The 19,963-nt window shown below is 43.3% G+C and overlaps 1 long non-coding RNA gene across 1 annotated transcript in view; it reads right to left on the bottom strand.

Annotated features, from left to right (window-relative positions):
- Positions 1–15: 15 nt before the first annotated feature.
- Positions 16–19,963, bottom strand: part of LOC132248347 (uncharacterized) — a 66,231-nt gene continuing 46,283 nt past the window's right edge. Inside the window, exon 2 of the long non-coding RNA XR_009459523.1 lies at positions 16–3,505. This is a non-coding gene — a long non-coding RNA (uncharacterized LOC132248347). The remainder of the gene's footprint in view (positions 3,506–19,963) is intronic.

Here is a 19,963-nt window from a genome sequence, read left to right as displayed (position 1 = left end):
AGGCAAAAACCCAACTCACGGTTTCCAAATAACAGGTTTATTAAACAAACAACACACTACACAGCCCCATGAGGTTATTGGTTCACACACACACACACACACACTCACACTCACAATGGCAGTAGAAGAAAGAGACTCAGTGGAAGTGTTGGAGTCCAGGTAGGGAAGAGAAACAGAGTCCAAGTCCTTGGTTGAAGAGCGGGTGGGGGTGATAGCTACCTATCCAGGCTGGAAAGGGGTCCTTGTCCAGCAGGTATTGTCCAGAGGGGGTTTGCCGGCAGGGCCTCTGGGTGGATAGGTGGTGTGGCATTGTGCTGGTCCAGATGGAGAGGGAGTCCCAAAGAGTCAGTCTTCACTATCCCTTTTATGGGGCAGACTACCTCTGATCTCCTATGAGAAGGGCCTGTCCAGGCAAGGTCAGTCCTGTTCCAGAGGGCTCCAGGTGTTCTTACTGAGCATGTGCAGCCTTGGCACAATGGTGGGTTGCCTCATCTTTTGTTTCTTGAATGCTGAGAATGGTTCCAATGGCTGGGTTGTTCATCCAGGTATTGGTGTTGAAGGTTCAGTCATTCAGAGGGAGCTATTTTTAGACCTACTGCCATTGTCTCTCAAGCACCCTCATTCATCCCCATTCATTCAGGAACCAAGTTACGTAGGAGGGGTAGGTATGAGTCATAGATTCAGACCACAGAGCATGGGGACAAGATGGAGACTTGACAAACAAAATGGAAACTTGGCATGACTCATGCTAACTTACATATGTAGGCCTAAATCATATAGTATCAGTAAAACTGTAATATAGAACAGTAAAAATCAATATAAACATAATAATTATACAATATAAAGAAGGAGAAAAAACAAACCAAACACAACTTGCTACCAAAATAAAATGCTGAAGCTTATCCTATGTCTTAGCTCACTTATACTTATCTATATGGAATAGAGAGTGAGAGAAAAAGTCAGAAATGCTTGGGGAAGTCAGAAATGCTTTAATGCATTTTAAAATTAAAAAAAAGAAAAACTGGGGGTTTTGCTATAAATGGAGACATACATTTGTGCTTTCAAAGCTTTAAGAATCACTGCAATGCAGAAATCTCATGTTATACATATAGTAAGAGCATAGATTTCTTTCTAACGACTACGAGTATATATAGAAAACAGCAATATGCATGCTACTACACTATTAATTGTATAACCTGTATGAGCTTCATTACAGCCATTACAAACTATTGTACAGACATAAATTTAATAGAGATGTTTTGACTTTTTTTAGGCTCAGTTTGTTGTTTTTTATTTTGTTGTTTCATCTTACTTTGTTTCTTTCCTCTTTTGATGACACAATATAATGCATACACCAATTCACAACTAATATTAGTCCTAGTAGTTTCCTTAATAAAAATGTTGATCACTGTCCAATAACCATATGGCATTACATATGTTTAGTGTGAACTGCATATGTAATACTCAAAATGTGTTGTCCTTTAGTCATTCTAGATGTTAAGCTGCAAATTGAACAAGAAGAGAACCTCTCAACCTGTTATGCCTGCAAACTATGGCACAAATGCACTGTCATAAAGCAGTCAAATAGTCCTTGCATGTACTTGCTGGAATTCCAAAACTGATAGCTCAGGCAGAAACATCTTTTTACTTCCTCATAGTCATTTATGTATTAACAGTGTGATAATTTTCAAAAGAGCTTGGAGAATTATGCTGTCAGCTATTGATGAATGCCAATGACATTTAAGCATCTTAATGCTCCCTTGAACATTCCAGCCAAAAAAGTTTAACACCAGGAAAACCTGTAAACCACAAGTCCACGAAGTACTTCTCTTTATCCAGAGTTTTAAGTTAGTGCTACTCTGAACAACCATTGTATTACTTAACTTTAACTATAATTTAATTATATTCATTCCCCTACATTTTTTCCAAAAGCTTGTGTTTTATAGTGGTTAATTTAAAATTGATATTTTATCTAGATTCTATGCACAAATTCCTCATCATCTCACATGTTCACAAATAACTTGAAACTCCTTGGAAAGAAAATGATCTTGTTTCTTTCCATTTAGTCTTCAGTCAAAACATTTTTCTATTTTTTTTACCCCAACAACCTGTTCCTACATCTTGCCACCCTCAGTCCTTCTAAATTAAATAATCTGTGTTTCATCTCTTCCATCATTTTTTCTCTTCCTTTCATCCTTTACCCTGTTCTATCCTTTTTCAGACTTCCTAGTGTTCTTTCCTACTTGAATTCCTTGCTCAAGACAGTTTATTTTCTTTCTTTCTATTCTCCTCAGACATGCTGATTTTATGATTTACCTTTTCTCCCTCACTTTCAGTCCTTTATTTCCTTCTTATCATCTTTCTCCCTCTCCAGTATATCCTCCACAGTGCCCCTCTTTCATAAAAGCTTGGTTCTGGCTCACTTGTGTAATTTGAGGCTAGCATTTGTTCCTATGGCAGTCTCTTCTATTTGTTTTTTGTTTTTTTCTAAAAACTGTATAATTACTTTTTAATTATTTATTATTTTTATTGTTTTCTATTTGACTATTTTTAGCAGTTATTTCTGGATGAAACAGAAACAGTATATTTGAAGAAGGATTTTTCATTTGGAAAAAAAATGTTGAATAATGATTTTTCTGCAGTACTCAAACATTGAGGAAACATATGAATCCAAAGTTAGCTTTTATCAGAAAAGGTGTCTGACATCTAGGATGCAATTTTTGATCAAATGGCAAAAAACCCTACCCCTGAATAGTCCATATCCCAATGATTAGGGCACTCATGAGATAGAGAATATAGGTACAGATTTTGAATACAGTCTGAATGAGAAACATCTTGCATCAGTAGAGGACAGGTTGCTTGGCTAACTTCATTAGATTCCAGTTTGTGGTCCTTATTTTTAAATAACATCATGCCTTATTTGGAAAATACACTGTTGTTGTTATTTTTTTTTTAACGTAGTCTTACGTGTAGGACAGATGCTAAATATGAACATAAACTATGTGAAACAGCAGCTGAGAAACTGTTGCACTTGGGGTCTCATTTGAATCCTGTTTCCCCCCAGAGGTGGTACAATCACCCCCCTGGCAATCTTCAAAAAGCATCTTGATGCCTACCTTGCTGTGGTCATCTGAGCCCAGCAGTCTTTCCTGCCCAAATGCAGGGGGGCTAAACCCAATGATCTGTAAGGTCCCCTCCAGCCCCTAACAACTATGAAACTATGAATTGGATAGGACATGGACTTCAATCCGAATCTCTGACATTCCAAGTTTGTGCTCGAACTTCCAAGGTGTTCTGGCTCTACTTCTGGTGCTTCTCTTTCATGAAAAACTAACAATTCTTGATTTCTTCATGATGCAAAACAGGCTTGTGTTGGAAATCTTAAAACACTTCATGCAGTAGAACTAAATCCCGTTTCCCCCACCCCTTCTCCACCCCACAATCTCTGTAGTTTAAAAACAGGTATGATCAGAAGATGCTTTCCTTGCTCTGGAGAGATCAAAACCTAAAATAAATAAAGGGTAACGGTCATATAAATAATATGCAGTAATGCAATTTAGGCAATGACTGACCATTTCTACTTTGACATTTGTTCTTCTACTATGACATTCAACGTGCCAGAAAAGGTTATCAAGTGAATTATTGAGCAAGCAGATGCTTTTAAGATAAGATCATGAAGGACATTTGATGTTGATGATATTAGATATGAAAGGAAAAGAACGGAAAAAGAAAACCTCACTTGAGGAGTTCAACACAGATATACCTTCTTAAGATTAATTTCTACTATAATACCTATGAGGCACATCAACATGATGACTGTTTTGCAGGCAGCAGGCTAAAATCACTGGTGTTCATCAGGATTATATAGCTGGGGAAATGAAAGCTGATTCATGGTAGACTAGCTTGCAGTGAAAGACACCTAAGCTACTCCTTTTTGGCTTTCACGTGCAAATGAGAAGCTACCGCAGAAGGTTTGAAGTATTATTAATCCTTGCTTCCTTTCAACTCACTGTAATATGTTTGCTTGTCCTAATATTATAAATTAATTGAATAAGGAACTATCTTGTGCTCTATGCTTGTACAGTACCTAGCACAGTAGGACTCGAAATTGGTGGAGGTCAGCTCCCAGGGACTAAAAGTCAGCCGCTGCTGCTAACCTGTGTGTCTTTGTTTACACACCACTGAGAAATAAGCTGAATGAGGCTCTGCAGCATCTTGGCATGTAAGCAGCTCTCACCAGTATGGAATCTGAATGCTCCACAAACATTAATGAATGTATTATCCTATCAGCTCTGCGTGACAGAATATGTTATTTTTCAGTTAAAATTGGCACCTGGAAAAATGCTGAATTTGTTTAAATTACAGGCATTATCACCAGCTAATTATGTAAAAAAAAATGGCTTTGCTCTAGGCCAATGATATTTTTTGCACTTAGTTATTTTGCAGCTTGCTTGTTCCCACTTCAGAATAAGTAATTGCTAGTTTTGCCTTTTCTTTTTCACTTAATAATATATTGAAGTGGCAACAGGTTAAGAAGATTTTGCCTGCATTTTATAGATTTTAAGCACTCCCTTTTTCTCCCACTAATTTTTCTCTAGAGTTCAGATTCAGGTTCTTCATTGCATCTCTCATTTAATCATAGAAAATGGGGAAAAATAATATGAACAAACATATGTGAGGTCTAAAGTGTTGAATATCTTTTCAACCTACTGTTTTTTTCAGTGTATATATCTTGACATTTTTATTAGCTTTTGTTTCATTGTAATTTCAAGGCCTGCTATTACTGCCAAGTCCTTTTCAAGAGATTTCTGTTATTTTTAGATCTGATTTGTAGTACTTTTTGTTCTTTATAGTCAAAGTGAGTTATTTTATACTCACATTCTGTGTTTAATCTTTCATTTGTCAAATCAAAATAACATAACACACCAAAGTCCTTTTGAATTATTTTTCTCCCAAATCTACATTTAATTCATATTTGTATGAAAGTCCAAATTAATTGCTCTAAGCATGCTTCTTACCATTTAGACACATCTAGAATTAGGTGATCGACACACAATATGCATTTTTAAAAATAATGTTGCTTATGTTATATGCAGATATTATTTTTATACTTTTCATCATTATTGAAAATTAGCTTAGTAATGTTTTGTCAAAAAAATATTTCAGTTCTTGGATTTCTTTTTAGCTTTTAGATAGAGGTCAGATCCTCAGCCTATGTAAATCAACATTCCATTGAGTGGAATGGAATCTGTCCTACGTTTATATTAGCTGAAGATCTGACTCCATGACTAATCCTCAGTAAATTTGCCATTCATAATTTGCTCATCATGTTGTGTGATTGATCATGTAAATCACATAATATTGACTCTGGTCCCTAACTTGTAGTTCTCCAACTTAAAGTGATATCAGGATAGCAGTGCAAATATTTTTAATGTAAATATGCATTTTTGCATGAGTATCCATGACACATATTCTTGCTCCAGATATTTTATGAACAAAACATTACTCAAATATATGTGATATTTAAAAGGTTGCAAATACTATATTTACATCATAATTTTTATTTGATGGGTGGCAAATACTTTCCTAAATGATTTACCTAACTCTACGTAAATCACTTCACTATTTCACAATGAGCACAAATGCTCAAACACTTATGAAATATTTTTTTTCACACAGTTATATACTAATATCAGACCATGATGCAATAAATTTGCTTCACTAATTAGTGCTATAATCAGCCCCCACATATTCTGCTAACAATATGCTGTGAATTTGTTGTGAATTGCTGCCAATTAGCTATACAATTTGCCACCAAATCCACCACTAGTCACAACGTTTATTCCAGAATCTTAGAATCTGAGGAAAGTAGGGCTGGAAAGAACCTCGGGTCGTGTCCAGATGAGCCAGCATGTGCTTCTTGCAGCATCTCTTTGAGACACTGCAAGAGGCAAGTGCAGGAATGAGAAAATTTTCCCCATGCTGCAAATGTTCCCTGTGCTGCCCCCTGAGCCCCCCCGCCCCCAATTCCTTCCCTGCCAGGCCACATCCCCTGTAAGCCCCCCAAGCCTCCCCTGATCCATTCCCTGCCCAGCACCACCCCCATGAGCCCCCCAAGCCTCCCCAATCCCTTTCCTGCCCAGCCCCACCCCTCCCAGTGCCCTGAGTCCCCTGAGCCCTGCTCCCCAACCCCAGCATCACAGGAGAACCCCTCCCTCAAAAAACCCAAACAAACAAACCCTGGCACTTACCAGCAGTTCTACCTTCCATCTGGGTCACTGGGACCCACAGAGTGTGGGGCAGGGTGACAGCCCCAGCCATCCCAGCCGGGGCCCTGCTACCCCTCGCTGCCCTGTGTTGCCTTGGGGGGGAGGGGGGGGAGTCTCTGCCAGGAGGCTCCAGACCTCCCCCAGCTCCCCCAGCCCCTGCTCCTAGGGTAAGTAGAGGCTTTTTTTTTTTTCTTTTTTTCTTTTTTTTTAAGTGCTGGAGACTGGGTATGGGTGGGGGCAGTCATGGGGACCTGGGGGTGCAAGTAGAGGATGGGTCTGGGTGGGGAAGCCATTGGGGGGGGTCTGGGGGAGTGAGAGGGGTGGCGCTGGGTGGGGCAGCCATCGGGGTGGGGAGGGCTGCAGGAGCCAGCAGGGGCCGGGCAGGGCAGGAATTGACCAGGCAGGGGGAACAACCAGGGGTGGGGCATGTGATCCCTGCAGGGGGGTGTGTGGGCCCTGTTGGGGGGGGTCATAGCCCCTGTGGGGGGCTGTAACCCCTGTGGGGGGGGCATGGCCCCTGTGGGGTGGGAGTGGTAGCCCCTGTGGGAGCCAGCAAAATATATATTAAGGAATTCATGAAACATGTATTTAGAATTCACTTTATTGTTATGATAGAGACAGCAGTAGTCTTCCAAATTGTTTTAACACTGTAGATATATCAATAAAACCCACCCAACTGATCGCTGTCTATCTGTCTTTCACTCTCTCTTTATATGTATAGAGGTCTTTTGTTTTAATTGTAGAGGAACATGAATTTTGGAGTATTTTACAGAGTGACTTTGGGATTTTTTTTATCAGGGATTTTTCAGTTTTCCAATAGGGAACACCAGAATTCCTGCTAGAGCGGTCAGTGGCAGGACCCTAGAACCACACTGGGAATATCTTCTGGGTGATAGCTGCCCAGATGGCTGGGCAGGGGCACACATGACAGTAGTGACACACAAAGGCCAGCCCTGCAGCCACAGCCCACTGGCAGCTGGCCTAGTGGGGCAGATGCCTCTACTGCAGGGGCAGGTATGACATCTCCAGTGCACGTGGTGAGTACCGCACCATCCCCCTTTACTGGAGTGCCCCCTCAACTCGCCTGCCATGACTTGTTGTTAATGGGTAAAAGGATTAATGGGTAAAAGGAGGTTAATGGGTTCATTGGTATTCCTCTTCTCGGGTGACCTGGTGACAGGGGTACTCACGTTTGTGCTGCAATGTTCGTTGGTGCTCCACCTCTCCTACACCCTGTCAACTTGCCAACTGCTTGGGTGTTGGTTTCATTGTTCTGCCATTCCCTGTAAGCCCCTTTTCTAAGGGGTCAGGCATTAGCTTCAACACCAGTCAACTGCCTGGACGTTAAGTCAGCTGGATCCTCAGTCCCTGGTGCCAGAGGGCTGGACTCCCATTGTCTGGTGTCCTCCTCTTTTCAAGTGAGAGAGAGACGCCCCTCTAATCTTTTAATTTCAGGCATCTGGGGAGTGATCTTCCCCAGCCCAGTGCAGGACGCTGCTCCCCCCTGCTCCGGGAGTGGGTGCAGCCCCCGCTGCAATGCTCCTGCCAGCCTTTGGATTCAGCACCTGCCAGGCAGTCTCCCTGCTGGCTTGCTCCATCCCTCTTCTCCCCTGCTGGCTTCCAGAGGGGTTTTTAAACTTCCCGCAGTGGCGTCCCCAGCCACCGCAATTAGCCCGTCACTCCCCAGCCTCGGGAGCAGCTTTTTAAAGAGCCGGCATAATGCCAGCTTGTGCAGCTCTGGCTCTGGCTGTGCTCCAGGAGGTAAGTTTCCTGGGGTGTGGGGGCCCTATTTGTTCCCCATGGGGGCTCTTGGGGTTCCCCCCAGCCCCCTTGGTGCCTGTGGGGGCTTCTCGCCACCACAGCAGGCAATTATTTTGGGTGGAGGGCCACTTACGCAGTTTGTCAGGCTGTAAAGGGCCTCATGGGTAGCCCACCCCTTGACAGGTGCCCCACCCCTTGACAGGTGCCTCGCCCCCTGGTCACCATCTTGGGACCAATGTCCCAATGTCTTTGGACCCAAGACATTGAGACATTGCTCCCATGTCCCCGGGCCAGCACTGGTGGGGCCCAAAGCAAGGCACAGGCTGGCAGGGGTCTGTGGAGCAGGACTGGGCTGCACCAGCAGGGAGAGGGGAGTATTGGCCCAGCTCCATAGAGCTCCTGCCAGCTGGGACCCCATGTTCCTGCCACCCTGCTCTGGGCCCCACTGGCACTGGCCCTGGGACACTTGTGCGGGCCCTGTGCTCCCACTGGCTCCCCTCCCACTCACTCCCAGTGCCCCCCAGCCTTGCGGTACAGGTGAGGGGCAACACACAGCCCTGACCCCCTGCTCACTGGCAGGGAAGAAGCTGGTGCTCTGCACGGGGAAAAGCGGCCCTTTGCCCGCCCCATGGCCAGCACTCCCTGCTGCATTCACTTGCAGCTCATGAGGGGCTGTCCTGAGCAGGAACAGGCAGCCCCACATGGACTACAAGCAGCTACAGCACAGGGTGCCAGCCACGGGGTGAGTGAGGGGCTGCTTTTGTCCAAGCTCAGCACCAGCTTGTAACCCACCCCTGCTGCCAGTGTGGGCTCAAAGCTGGCTTTGGGCTCACCCACTGGGGCTGTGTGTGGTGGCAGCAGCTGTGGCCCCCCCACATGCCACACCGGGCAGTGTTGGCTGCTGCTGCTCACCCGGAGCTTGTGCACTGGGTGGTCCATGGGCAGCAGTGGCAAACACTGTCTGGTCTGGCAAGGGGGGGGGGGCGCTGCAGCTGCTCTTGCCATGTGCAGCCCTGGCGGGCAAGCCCAGAGCTGCGCGGGGCCCAGACTGGTAGTGGGGCTGGGTTACAAGGTGGTGCTGAATGTTGGGGGGAAGCGGCCCCTTGCCCCCCCATGGCTGATGCCCCATGTTGCAGCCACTCGCAGCCTGCCTGGGGCTGCCTATGCCTGCTCCAGAAAGCCCTGCATGGGCTGTGAATGGCTGCAGCAGGGAGTGCCAGCCACGGGATGGGGAAGAGCCGCCTTCCTCCATGCCAGGAAAGAGTAGGGAAGGAGCCTGGGGAAAAGCTGAGCACAGGGGGTGAAAAATTGGCCCCTCACCTGCCCTGTGGCTGGGCACCAGGCACAGGGTGGGGGAGGGGCTGCTTTCCCCCACCACCACCACCCTGCTCAGCTTTTCCCTGGACTCTTTCACTTCCTAGGCTCCTTCCCTGTCCTACCCCCCACCTCCACTTTCTTCCTTATCTGCGGTTCTGGGACAGGGCAGCTGCGTGGTCCCAGGCCAGAAGCCCCGGCTGGGGAGGCGTGACAGGGCAGGACAGGCCTTGCTGTTGTGGGAGCCTGCCAGGCTTCCCTTGGGTCCTACTGCCCTTGGTTCCTGTCATTTCTGAACCCAGGGCAGAGAAATATTAATTTTCTAAATTTTTTAGGGGCCCCGTGGGCCAGATAGAATGGCCTCATGGGCTGGATCTGGTCCGTGGGCCGTATTTTTCCCACCCCTTCTCTACTGGCTGTGTAGTCCCCATGCAGGTCTGGCAGGTGCACAAAAGCCAGGCAGCAGCCCCCACTGCCAGACTGCTGCAGTGGGTAAAGGGTACGGGGAGGTCTCAGAGCCACTTCAGCAGTCCAGCACTAGGGGTACTATCCCCTGGTACTAATTGGCCAGGCCCCAGAAGCTCCTGAGAGCGAGTAGCCCTGAGCTACTTGCCAGGGCAGCTTTTTGTACTGCTGGGGCCAGAACAGGGCAGCTTTTTATAGTGCTGGAGACAGCACAGGTGCTGGCCCAGGGCTCTAGCTCCCCCTGGCTGCAGATCCAGAAGGAGCCAGGCAGAGTTATTTTGCCCCAAGTGTCACAATTTGCTCCACAACAAAGTTCATGTCTGACCACGTGTGATGAAGCAAAAAGCCTTGTCTCAAACTTGCACCCCTTTTATTTGAGCTGCTGCAAGTGCAGGTGCTTGCATGTGTGGATGTGCCCCAGAAGGTCATCTAGTCTTAACCATTACTCCAGGAAGGATCTTCCCAATCTAAAACAACCTAGAAGTTGACAATCTTTTCAGTTTGTGGGTTGGAATGAACCAGCTCATTCCACTGGACAGCACCAATCACCAAAGTCCCTCTCCTTCCCCATCCCACCCCCACCAAACAGCACTTAATGCTGCCAAATTCTCCCATCCATAACCTGGGTCCAATGGCTCTGCAAGCTGGATATAGCCCACAGGCTATAGGTTGCCAGCCCTTGGTCTAACCTATTCTTAAAAACTCTGGAAACAACCCCTATGCATGGCTACCAACCATAACACTTGAGCCATCAAAAACACCCTTTAACTTGCTGCACGAAAAACCAGGCTGATGAAAATATCACTACCACCACAAGGACATGAATTAATTCCTTAACAGAAATATGTTACGAGTATGGTAGTGATGAGAACTATGAAAATACAAATGAATGTAAATCAATTAAATAATTTTGCACCTAGATTCTGAAGACTGTTTGATGTAATAGCTTAATTAGATAGCTTAAGTAGGGTTTGTATTGTTCCATTCACTTCAGATGGAAAACAATTTAAACATCACTACTATTAACTATTCCCCTGGTGATGATTGTAGCAGACACCTCTTGCCTTCACACTCATGCAAGAATCACAAATTCCTTTTCATACGTCTTTGGAAGCTCTACCTATCCCTCATCTTAATTTTTTTCTGATATAACTCTTTGTACAAAAATATTTAAGGTATCAGAAACTGACGAGGTTTATACTGTACTCATTTATATGGGAAAATAATAAACCAGAACTGATCTTCCTTAGACTTTTGAACCAAATACCAAAGGGAGAAGTATAGTCTGCATAGTCATATTTGAAGTTTACATATTCCTCTTCCATGCCCACATGCTATATCCTTACCTTAAAGTGCTAACAAATTTCTTCCCAAACAAAGGCATTTTTTCTTATTATTTCCTAGACCATTTTTTCACAGTTCTTTTCCATATACCATTAAAGTAGACCTCTGAGAATTCATATTGTGATTTGATATGGCATTTGCTGTAGTGTTCTAAGTTATATTGAATTTAATCATAGGGTCACTTGAACCACTAGCTCTGCGGTTTCTAATCTACTAACTGTACGTTTTCTCTGAGATTGGATAGGATAAGTCCTATTAGGATTTCTGACACAGCAGGTCAATAATTCTTTATTTCATCCATAATTTTATTTTTTTTTTCCATTGTGTCATGCTTTTCAAAAGTTTTCCAGCTTATATTGGGAAACTGAAATTACCCATCACCACAACTTGATTGCTTTTTCTTGCCTTCCTCATGTTGTCATGAGGCATATTATTCTTTTCTCTCTACTGTCCAGTCTTCCCATGAATAACTCGTGTCCTTTACCCTACTGTCTCTACTGCTAGAGTGCTCACACACTTAATACAAAGTGATATTTCACACTGCTATTTGAGCAGCTGTATTTTTTTTCTACTGGAACTGATATCACAGTATCTATGCTAATTCTTCTGCATTTCATAAAGGTTAACTTCTCTTTCCACCCCTCAGACCCTTTGAGTAAATATAATACAAGCTACTGCCATTTGGAAGATGAATACAATACACGCTGCTGCCTTTTGGCTCTGTACACACAAGTTTAACTTTAGAAGCCCCAACTTGTCATATCAAAACTGGCACAAAAATTTACCAATTGAACATAAAATATACCTTAAATAATGATAGGTTTTAAAAACACGCATGTGCATGTGCACACACACATAAAACATGTATTTTCTTTATCCACAAAAATATAGCCATTTCATATAAGGAAACAGACAATTTTTTTAAGTTTTCTTAGGCCAGAAACAAAACCCAACATTCTGATTCCCAAAAAGAAATATAGTACTGTAAATACTATAAATGCCTGCACAAATATTTGAATATCATTTTTTTCTAAGACATGTGCACTCTTTTTCTGCTTATGAAGGGATTGTGAATTTGGGCACTATGTTTGTTATGTATGATTGCCATGTTTATTAATTTTAAATATTTGGCTCCATACATTTCCATGGACTTTTTAAATTAATGCACTTGATATCTGAAATTGGATATTTATTTTGGGTGAATAGTCAGCTGGCATACTACTCCCAGATTGGGTGACATTATTTGTAGAAACAAAAGTCCTAATAATTCCTGCCAAGGAAAATATCTCTGTCTCAGACTGGATCTAATTCTCTCCCTCTCACTCTTCATAGATTTCATAGAATTCATAGACATTAGGGCTGGAAGGGACCTCGGAAGATCATCGAGTCCAGCCCCCCGCCCAAAGGGCAGGACGTCAGCTGGGGTCATTGGATCCCAGCAAGATAAGCATCCAGTTTCATCTTGAAGGTGTTCAATGAAGGCGCTTGAACAACCTCCGGTGGCAGGCTGTTCCAGACCTTGGGGGCTCAGACAGTAAAGAAATTCTTCCTTATGTCCAGCCTGAAACGATCTTGTAGTAGTTTGTGACCATTCGTCCTCGTCATCCCTTGGGGCGCTCTGGTGAACAAACGTTCCCCCAGATACTGGTGGTCACCCCTGATAAACTTGTAGGTGGCCATCAGATCACCCCTGAGCCTGCGCTTTTCCAGGCTAGAGAGCCCCAGGGCTCTCAGCCTGTCATCGTAGGGTCTGCTTCCCTGACCTCTGATCATGCGCGTGGCTCTCCTCTGGACTCTCTCAAGCTTCTCCACATCCTTTTTGAATTGTGGAGCCCAAAACTGGACGCAGTACTCCAGCTGTTGCCTCACTAAGGCCGAGTACAGGGGGAGAATGACGTCCCGGGATTTGCTTGAGAAGCATCTATGGATGCAAGCCAGCGTTTTGGTCGCTTTACTAGCCGCAGCATCGCATTGCAGGCTCATGTTCATCTTGTGGTCAATGATGACCCCCAAGTCTCTTTCTTCCATAGTGCTAACCAACATAGCACTGCCGAGCCTATAACGATGCTGCGGGTTTTTTTTCCCCAAGGTGGAGAACCTTGCATTTATCAGCGTTGAACACCATCAGATTCTCATCCGCCCACTTGCTGAGCCTGTCCAGGTCAGCCTGGATCATCCGCCTGTCTTGTGGTGTGGCTGCTTTGCCCCAAAGTTTGGTGTCATCAGCAAACTTGGCCAGTCCGCTTCTGACTCCAGTGATCATCATTAATGAAGATGTTGAACAGTATGGGTCCAAGGACAGAGCCTTGGGGGACCCCACTGGTCACAGGACACCACGATGAGTGACTTCCATCAATTACTACCCTCTGGGTCCGACCCCGGAGCCAATTTTCCAGCCAGTGGATCGTGGGGGACCCAAGGCGACAATTGGCCAGTTTCTCCAAGAGACGATCATGGGACACCAGATCGAAGGCTTTTTTGAAGTCAAGATATATGACATCAATCTCTTCTCCCTTGTCCAGGTGATAGGTCACCTGGTCGTAGAAGGAAATGAGATTGGTCAAGCAAGACCTACCCGCAACAAACCCGTGCTGGCTATCCCTTAAGATGTTGGCGTCGGCCAGTCCATTAAGGATGGCCTCCTTAATAAACTTTTCTAAGATCTTCCCCGGGATAGAAGTCAGGCTGATGGGCCTATAGTTAGCCGGATCCACTTTCCTCCCTTTCTTGAAGATAGGCACCACGTTGGCCTTCTTCCAGTCTTCGGGCACTACACCAGAGCGCCAAGAGTTTTCAAAGATCCGCGCTAGAGGCTGGGCTATGATGCTCGCCAGCTCCTTGAGTACCCTGGGGTGAAGATTGTCAAGGCCGGCTGACTTGAAGGTATCCAGCTTCTCAAGATGTTCTTTCACAAAGTCAGCATTAATGGAGGGCAGGGGATCACCCTCACCCGGACTTCCCGGCCCTGTAGCAGGCACGGGCGTCCCATGGGGCTGATGAAAGACCAACGCAAAGTACCTATTTAATAGGTTGGCTTTTTCCTGGGTGTCATTTGTCAGTTGCCCCATCTGGTTCAGCAGGGGTCCAACGTTGCCCCTGCTTTTCCTCCGGCTCCCCACATATCTGAAAAAGGACTTTTTATTGTCCTTGATGCTCAAAGCTAGCTGGAGTTCAGTTGCAGCCTTGGCTTTCCTGGTCTGCTCCCTACAGGACCGGACCAGTGCAGAATAATCCTCCTTGGAGGTGACTCCCATCCTCCATCCTTTGTAGGCCTTTCTTTTTAGCCTCAGGAGGTCTGCTAGGTCCCTGGAGAGCCAGGGAGGCTGCTGTGCCCTCTTGCTGCCTTTCCTCCGAGATGGAATAGACTTAGTTTGTGCATTGAGGATCGCTCCCTTGAGGAGCAACCACTCTTCTTGAACTCCCCTCTCCCTGTGGTCACAGTCCCTTAGGGCCTCACTGACAAGCCTCCTGAGCTTGTCAAAGTCGGCTTTCCTGAAGTCAAGGACTTGCGTGTTGCTGACTGACTTGCCAGCTTTTCGGCGGATGGTGAAGGTGATCAGCTCATGGTTGCTGTCACCCAGCTTCCCATCGATCACTAGGTCGCTGACTAGGTCCTCCCCAGTAGCCAGCACCAGGTCGAGCAGTGCTTTGCCTCTCGTTGGCCCATAGACTTCTTGAGTCAGGTAGAGGTCATCTTATCTTTGATGTCTTTGCAGAGGCCAAAACTGATATTATACTTATATCAGTAATATTTTATAGGATATAGTTGTCCTTTTTCCCTACTCTTCAACAGCACAAATCAGCTTTACTGTTGTCAGGATCTGCCCCATGTACATATTTAAAAGCACATTAAATTACAAAGCATTGATTAAAACCCAGAAATTCAGAGATAGTCATAGGTATTATCAATAAATATAATTTGATATCTGTGGTATCTTAAAAGATAAGAACAATGAGGGGAAAACACAAACAGGAAAAAAAAAGTTTTGTGTTAAAAAAAAAAAAAAATGCTCAGTACCTGACTTTAAACAGTGGCAAGAAAATTGAGCAAAGAATGAAATTGTACTTGATCAGACATTGCTTTTTCCTGAACTTGTTCTGCTGTGCCTGTTGGTATTGTGAGTTCATTTGCAATCTCACCCCCTGTTTTGCTGTTGCTCTGATTAAAGGTTATATATCCTACAGCCTACTTGGTAACTGCATATAAGGCTGTATACCTAATGCATGTGTTACTGTACCAGTAATCTGTGAAAAGAGAGGAAAGAGAATCAAATACCTGCATAAAGTAATATTAAGCAAATAACAAAATAATGCTATTGTAAATAAAACTGCAGTATTATCTTTTTAATGATGTAATTCATCACTACATTAGTATTTTAGGCTGAATCTATATATCATATGGAAACAAAGGCTATTGGTAGAGGTGGCTGATTAATGAAAACATGTATTAATGAATGTAATGAAAAATGCCACATTCCTCTTATTTGCATTCTCCCTCCCTATCATACATACAAGTCAGAGGTCTATATCCAGATGTGCAGCAAGGGATGTAGGATGTTTGCAATCACACACCAAACAGTGTACCGGGTAGTCTTCTCCCACATGCTTTACAGTCTGTGACACTGCTCAACAGTCACAGCATGGGGAGGAAATCAGGCCAAGCTGGCGATACGTTTGAAGCAACCATTCTAGAGAGCAGCCTACTGAGTCAATCTAGGGTTTAGGTTCAAGGGAACAAGGAGGCAGGTGCAAAACTGGACTCCTTAAATTAGTTAGTGTGTTAGTATCCCCTTCCTACTGATACTTCTATTCCATGAGGATGTAATATGTGGCTTATTGGAGAAACTCATTATCTGTGGTGGCTCTCAGTTAGTAAATCTTAGGTGCTTATTACCAGTTCCACAGCAGACAGACTTCCTGTTGCTTTTGTTTACAGTAGCTATTGATTTTTTTTTTTTAAACTCAGATGTATAAGCGCAGTGTGCCTTGTAAAATGGCTGAGAAAACAGGTTACAAAAAAGTTAGCAGATGAACGTTTTAAACTAGATAGGGCTTTATTTTCCTTGACAATATTTCTGATGTTTCAGGAATTCTTAAGATGGGATAGGTTTTGTTTTTTGTTTTTAACTTGTCCTATACTTCACGGCCTACAATGTATGCAAGGAAAACCATAAATCATAAAAAAAGAATAATTTTTTCTGTCTTGATAAAAATCGATGTCTGTGAATTTTATTTTAAGAGTCTACCTAGAAGAAGTTGGTTTCCAATTTTACTCTTCAATTGTATCTATGTTGTAGACTGCATACAGATTTCATGAACAATGTATTTGGAAACAGTGCTGCAATTATCCTTGTCAAACTTATTGGCAATCATACTTTAGATATAATTTATCTAAAAATTCCAAGTGAGAAAAATAACTACAAGGAGCCACTTTTGTATATTTTTCACAAGTTCACTATGTTTTGCCTTCTTTGATTCCTCAGTACATAACTGCCAGAGTTCCATTGTCATTGTTATGAAAAAAAATCAATATGCGTTTTAGACAGTAGTGTGTGTTAATCTATATTTCTCTTCTACATGTAAAATATCCAGGTCTCCTAAATATGATTAGCACCGGAACACATTAATAAGACAGATATCAAGAATTACCACATTATGTTGTTTGCACGTGAACTCATCAAGTGTTCTTACCATTTTCTACTGAGGAAGTATCAAGAGGGTTCAAAGTAAAGATATTTTATAATGCATGGTCCTTTTTGTGTCATTCTCTTCCCAAATGCTTTTCCTCCTATAACTGCAGTCATTCTAATTTGATGAGGCTGCCATATGCTTTTACACCATTTCTCAAAGTAGTGCATCAGCTCAGGAAAACTGTTTCTAAGAATTCTGTCACACCATTAAACAGTTAGCAAAGACTGACATTGTGAACTGGAGACCAGCCTCACAGCAGGGGGTACAGGGATTTGTGTTCTTTATAATAAATCTAACTAATGACCCAGGCAATGCCAGAGAGGAAATAATGCCATGGTCCTTCTTCCAGACACAAGCATAAAGGAGTACAACCTTCTAGTTCCCTCACTGGAGCAGTGAAGCTTGACATCCCTGTTGTGTGTTTCAGTGGCTAAGTGGTAAAGATAGTAGCCTCCCTAATACTATGAAAAGACGTGCAAAATCAGCGGAACTAAAACATCAGGTCTCTTTGCCATCACAGTGTATGCCCTTCTGATGCTTCTACTCTTGTATAGTATAGCAATTTGAAATTAAAACAATAAAAAACAAATCAAACAACTTAAAAATCATGCCAAATTGATTAAAAAAAGCTTAATTTTTTCAAATTCATAGACTTTTGAGTGAAGCTGATCATCTGTTTGGATGCAAAATGATATCTATAATAATAATAGGCTTATTCTGTCTGTCCAGAGCACTCTGATTGGTTGCCTCAGAAGCCAATCACAATGCTTACTGAAACAACCAATCAGAGTGCTCTGGACAGACAGAATAAGTGTGTTATTATTATAGCTCCTGAGGCATTTCAAACAGATATGCCGACAAGTCAGAGCCAGAAAGGAGCAGCAGGGCCCCCCCTCTGTGGAGCAAGCAAGGCTCCACCAAAGAAAAAAAATAAATGGTGAGGGGTCTGATCCTTTTTTCCCCCCGGAGCTGGCCCAACCTCTCCCGTGGCCAGGAAGCAAGCTGCAGGCAGGCCTTAAGCTGCAGGGGGCCCCAGTGCTTCCCTCCTCCATGGATCCTGCCTGCACAAGCTGCCAATGGTTTACACAGCCCTTGAGTTGCTGGGAGGGAGGGTTGGTGCTTCCCTCTGTGGAGGGGATGCCCCATGGGGTCACCCTGGCAGGTGCAGCCCCAGCTCGCAGACAGGACCCACCAGATCCAATGGTGCATGGGGCACTGGAAGCCTGGGTGTGCTCAGTGAAGCTCAGGTTTGGTGGGCTTCTAGTGCCCTGTTCACTACCCTCACTACCTTCCTGCTGCCTGGGACCACCTGGGAATAGGCTGGCTTCCCTGGGAAGTTGGCAGAAGGGAAGCTGGATGTGCTGGTAGCCAAAGAAGGCACTAGGGACAGCACATGGTACACCTGAAGCCCAACAAGCCCAAGCTTCCCCAAGCACACCTGGGCTTTCAGCGCCCTGTGCACCATCTCTACCTTCTTCTCTGAATATGACCCTTGTATACATGAAGAATATTGCTGTAATTTGTTACATAGCAAACTACAATGCATAGGATGTAATTTAGTTTTCTACAAAAAAGTCATTTTAACAGAAATATGCCACCAAACATGTACACTGTTATGAAATTTCATTGTAACATGCTGCCAAATGTATATACTGTTATGCAATTAAATCATTAAAAAGGACATTTAAATCACTAAAAGGGGCAATTTCCTCACATGTACAAGGGCCATCTTATTCTATAACTATAAACAAGTCACATGGTCAGACTTTTGGCAAAATATCTCTCTATATTCCTAAGCCTGTGTTTACAAATGGACAGATTTATGTAGCCTTTTCGAGGGTGACAAGTTTTGATTTCATTAAAGTATTCAGTCAAAGGATAACTAAAAATTCTATATTTAAAGAAATACTTTTGCTATAAAAAATTAATCACAAATGTTTTGAGGGTTTCAGTTAGTTTTATATAATTTATGGAGCTGTAGAAACAAAATTCTTCTGTCATTATTTGATTAGACATTATGAATTTGCTTAAACTGACTGTACCTCTGAATATGGAGAATTTATATGCATCTTTATTACTGTTTACAAACAGAATCTGTTTTAAAAAATATTAAAATTACTAGTAACAACAAATGTCCAAGTAACTAACTGTGGGTGCATTTACACATTGCCCTACAGTGACATAGTGATGTGCTACACTGCCATATGGTGCGCTACAGTGACCTAGCGACCACGTAAGCCTACATCGCTGTAGTGGCATGCTCCCTGGGTATAGTGCACTGCTACAGAAACATACTGGCAAATTTACCCATGTGCTGCATACACGGCACAGTAACCGCACTCACTGCACCATGCTTTACGACTTCCAGCAACGTGGAGATGTACCCTGGGTGTATGAGGGCAATGGGGAGGATGTATTATGGATACAGAACTTCTTCTTCTTCATAGAATACCTGTGTGGTGCATATTGGTGGCTTTCTGGCCCTATGTTTCATCAGACTGTATAAGGTCCAAAAGTTAGTCTTGTTGTCATTGCATTACTCTCAGTTTTCAGATGGTGCTTTTCTAAGAAATCAAATAAAGTACAGAGGTGAACTAAGAATCCAGAGATTTTTTTTTTATGTTTTATTCTGTTTTGTTCTAAGCTTAAATAATAGCATATGATGTTCAATATTACATTATTATAACTTTGTTTCGTATTATTGCACTAAGCCATTATAAAATACTGGTGAAATTCTAAAGCTATTGAAAACTGAATTCATTCCCATTTTTTGAAAATGATAGAAATGCATGTGCTGAATAATATCCATGAGACTTCATAGGCTTAGGGTTAATTGAGAGCAGAATTTATCGGGTACTGTTGATTTACTGTGAAAATTCAATGTTTGGTATGCATGAGGATTTTCCATTTCTTATGTATGTTGATGGGGCCTACTGGCAACATAACATCATGTCATAAAAGATACAGGCTTGATCCTGTAACTCTTATTCATGTGAACAGTCCTTAGGCACAATTGCACATAGTCCTATTAAATGAAAAAGGAATATTCACTTGAATAAGGAATAAAAGATCAGGCCGATAGAGAGCAGTTAAGTTACTGTTACGCTATCTGAAATTTA

The sequence above is a fragment of the Alligator mississippiensis genome, chromosome 2, assembly GCF_030867095.1.
Source record: "Alligator mississippiensis isolate rAllMis1 chromosome 2, rAllMis1, whole genome shotgun sequence".
NCBI classification, from domain to species: Eukaryota; Metazoa; Chordata; order Crocodylia; family Alligatoridae; genus Alligator; species Alligator mississippiensis.
The sequence above is the reverse complement of the archived record's forward strand: the minus strand, read 5'-3'. Positions and strand labels throughout refer to the sequence as shown.